This window comes from Nanorana parkeri, unplaced genomic scaffold, assembly GCF_000935625.1.
Source record: "Nanorana parkeri isolate BGI_ZX_2015 unplaced genomic scaffold, ASM93562v1 scaffold1560, whole genome shotgun sequence".
In the NCBI taxonomy this organism is placed as follows: Eukaryota; Metazoa; Chordata; class Amphibia; order Anura; family Dicroglossidae; genus Nanorana; species Nanorana parkeri.
In genome coordinates, this window is record NW_017307828.1 from 354,096 (window position 1) to 358,712 (window position 4,617).

The following is a 4,617-nucleotide window of genomic DNA, read 5'->3' on the forward strand; positions in this document are numbered from 1 at the left end:
GCAGGGGGGGAGGTTTGTGGGCCCAGAGGGGGGGGGGGGGTATTGGTGCGACATTTGGAGATGGAGGAGGAGACCTGGCAGTATTTGCGGAGTGATGGGGTTCACCTTAACGCGGTAGGCACGGACATGTGGTTTTTGGGGCTGCAGGATGGGCTACATCGGGCGGTTCGTTTGTGGAGGGGCGCAAAAGGATGAGGTGTCATGCTTGTTGCGCTGTGGCGGTTTGGGATCCTTGAAGGCAATTTTCTGGGTTGGATAATTTGACGGGGGGACCCATCAGTGGTGTGGGTGGCCTTCTGTGGTGGTAAGGTCACACGCCATGACCTGGTAAGAGGGACCACGGCGGGTCTGCGGGCAATTGAAGTACGTCCCCGAGGCGGTGTATGGCGGCTGGGGTCATTCCGTTTTAAGAAAGGTGCCCGCAGACACTGGTTCGAGTTTGGATAGTGAGTGCCTTCAAGGACCTTGAAACCTAGCAAGCTACTGTATGGTTACTTGGTTATTGTTGTTTTTGATTGTTATTTAAAGAGTATTTATAAAAGTTTTGTAATAAAAGGCTGCTGTGCCCATTTATACTCCAACCCTGGTGTCGCGTGGTAATTGAAAGGAAGTGGGTGTGGAGTCGAAGGTAAAGGGGGTGGTGGCAGTAAAAGGGGACCTCTGAGCTACCTTAGTTATGAAAACCAGACAAGCAAAAGGTGCTAGTTAAAATATTTATTATTAATAAATATTTATTAAGAACAGTGTTCACAGGAGCAAGCAGAATCATAAACCGGAACAAGCCAGAATCAGGAGCCAGAGTGGGTAGTCGTCCAAGCCAGGTCAGGAACACAGATCAGCGTCGTCAGGAACAAGCCAGGAGCAGGAGCCAGAGGAGAACATCAGCCAGGATCGAGTCATACACAGAATCAGGATACTCAGAGCAGCAGGAATGCACCACGCAAGGGCAAGGTCAGACTGGACTGAGTGGTTTATATATAGTGAGTGGGGTGACATCATCACTCAGAGACAGGAAACTCCCATCTGACTCTCTCAGATGATGGTCTCCTGTCTGGTCATAAGAGAGAGCCTGGGAGTAGTGAACAACGTTTCAGAGTCTGCTCAGGCAAAGAAGGAAACACAGGTGAGTAAAATGGCAGCCAACGCTAGAATGCTGCAAACCAGTAAAGTCAGGGTGGAACCCTGACAGTTACATAGTTAGTCTGGTTGAAAAAAAAGACATGTTCATGGAGTTCAACCTATAGAGATATGGAAAAAAAAAGAAAAGCCTAAACAGAGCGCTATGCCCACAATTACCCACTGTTGATCCAGAGGAAGGCAAAAAACCCCAATAAAGCATGGTTCAATTTGCTCCAACAGGGGGAAAAAATTCCTTCCTGATCCCATAAGGCAATCGGATATTCCCTGGATCAACAATCTCTGATGCTTAGTATACCTAATAAGAACTCAATATCCAGTAATATTCTGCGCATTTAGGAATACATCTAGTTTGTTTTGTTTAAACAATTAACGAAGCTAGCTAGAACTAGCTTCTAGGGGAGTCTGTTCCACGTTTTAACAGTGAAGAATCCTTTCTGTATGCAAAGGTTAAACCTCTTTTCCTCCAGACGCAAAGAGTGCCCTCTTGTCCTTTGCAGTGACCTTAAAGTGAATACTTTGGCACCAAGCTCACTATATGGACCATTTATGTATTTATATATGGTGATCATGTCCCCCCTTAATCGCCTCTTCTCCAGAGAGAACTGGTGCTCATAACTGAACTGCATATTCCAGATGAGGTCTTACTAATGCTTTGTACAGGGGCAGGATGATGTCTCTCTCTCTGTGAATCTATACCCCTTTTAATACAAGAAAGTATTTTCCTTGCTTTAGAAACTGCTGCTTGACATTGCATGCTATTATTCAGTCTATGATCTACCAGAACACCCAGATCTTTCTCCATCATTGACTCCCCAAACATACTCCCCCTAGAGTATATGACACGTGCATGTTTTCAGTCCCCAAGTGCATAACTTTACATTTCTCAACATTAAACCTAATTTGCCAAATAGATGCCCAATCATACAGTGCATTCAGATGCTTGTAGGTTAGAGACATCCTGTAAGGACTGTATTCCACTACATAACTTGGTGCCATCTGCAAACACTGAAATAGTACTTCTAATCCCCAATTCTATGTCATTTATAAATAAGTTAAACAGTAAGGGGCCCAACACTGAACCCTGGGTGACACCACTAACAACCTTAGACCATTCAGAGTATGACCCATTGATCACCACTCTCCTGAATACGGTCTTTAAGCCAGTTTTCTATCCAATTACAGTTTGAATACCCTATACCTACTGACTTTAACGTATACATTAGCCTCATGTGGGGAACTGTGTCAAATGATTTTGCAAAGTCCAAGTATACTATATCCACAGCCATTCCTCTGTCCAATTTATTACTCACTTCCTCGTAAAAAGAAATTAGGTTTGTTTGACCACTTCTGTCTGGATGTGCTGGTTAATGACACTCTCCAGCCGCTCCAGTCTCTATAATCATCAGGGTGTCCTCATCCACTGGCTCCACCTCGGTGCTGTCGTGGGGCACATAGAGGCCCCCTCCTAAATACCATCCATAGCTCTCTGCATAGTGCTGGGCACCACCAGGACCCCCTCCACTTTGACCATCACGTAACTTCCACTCACTTCTTTGTAAGGGCTCCTTTACCCACTTTTATTGTTTAAAATATCCACACTGGTTTATCCTCACACAGGTTTTTCCTCACAAAGGTTTTCAAACAAAGTAAAGATTTTTCCTTCAGCAACATAAAATTTGTAAAGTCTCCCCAACTTCAGGTGTTTCTCTAACAAAACTTCTGGCCACACAGGCTGCTTCTCCTCAAATGGCCACACAGGCTCATCTTCCTCATCTTCACCACACAGGTGAATTTCCACACGGGCAGCTTTTCAGGGCAGAGCCCTCAAGACCCCTGCACAGAGACCTCCTCTGTCTCCCGTCCGCCAGACACACAGTCTGGTTCTAGGGTGGAGCTGCTTCCTTAGGAGCCTGGGAGTTCTTGTAGAGGCCTTAACAAGCCAGCTAGCTTCAGTTGGGCTTGTTACCTCCAAGCCCCCAGCCCTCTCAGCACTTCCCCCTAGAGGAAGAACTTCAGTATTACACTTTAACACAGACATCCCTATCTGCCTGCTGCCACAATACACATATATAATATCCCAATTTTGATATCCTTATATATAAATTGTATATAAGTGTTTGAAAACAATCTGTAATGTATACACATGAGGTAAAATAGCAGCACTGTAATATCATGTCTGCTTCCACCTACACTGTGATCCCCTGCCCCTAACCCTGACCTGCAGCTGTAAGCCCAAGACAAACCTGGTATTTTCAGGTACGTGTCACACCTGTGCATGCACCCCTGTCTATCACAATGCAGTGCTCAGTGCTTGGGTCTTTATTTGCTAGGCTAAAGCACTGCCAAATGGACTTCATGAGGGTTGCTTAGCACTATGTAGTACAGACTTTCTGAAAGCCAGTATCAATATAAGGCTTTAAGCTGCTCTAGCAGCCAGATAGAGTGGTCTAGGATGAAGCATATACCTTTTGGTACCTGCTGTGGGGGTGGTTTGTTAATTTATTGTGTGGGTACACAATAGAGATTAACTTTACCCTGCGGTTTGCCAGTTCATTAATATTATTATTATAATACAGGATTTTATATAGCGCCAACAATTTGCGCAGCACTTTACAATATAAAGACATTACTGTACAATACAAGTCAAGACAGGATGGTAAGCCCTGCCCATGAGAGCTTACAATCTAAAAGGGAGGGGCAAGTGATACAAAAGGTGGTAGGGATAAATTGTTTGAGAAAACGATAGTTCAGTGGTTAGATTGAGGCAAAATAGGCTGCCTGAAGAGATGATTCTTTAGGGATCGCCTAAAGGCAGTTACAGTAGGAGATAGGTTACATGGTTACATAGTTACATAGTATTTGAGGTTGAATAAAGACATATGTCCATGGCGTAAGGAGTTCCAAGGGATGAGAGACTCTAGAAAAGTCCTGGAGGTGAGCATGGGAGGTGTTGATAAGGGAGCTAGAGAGCAGCAGGTCTTGGGAAGAGTGGAGGGGACTGTTGGGGTGATACTTTGAGACAAGGTTGGTGATATAGCCAGGGGCAGAGTTGTGGTTAGCTTTGTAAGAGGTTAATATTTTGAATTTTATTACTGAGTAGTTGGTTAGGTGGATACACCAAATACACTGAGTAATTGGTTAGGTGGATGAGTCTAGCAGCAGCATTCATAATAGACTGAAGAGGGGATAGCCTGTGTAGTGGTAGGCCAATGAGGACGGAGTCCTCCCCTCCAGGCCCGCCCCTGAAAATAGGCCCGGCCGACCTGAATCACCACGGTATGCCCGATGGCAATCTGGGCCAGCCGCAGCCAGGCAGTTGCAGCCCTCTATTTAGAAATATTAGAGGGCCGCTCGCTGGGGTCTAAGTGAGGAGTGAGCAGCCACCTGAGCAGAGAGCCGCATCTGCTGCGGCCGAAGCCACCAGTTTTACTCTGCATACCCCTGATCAGAGCCTGCACTGACCACCTCAAAGCACCA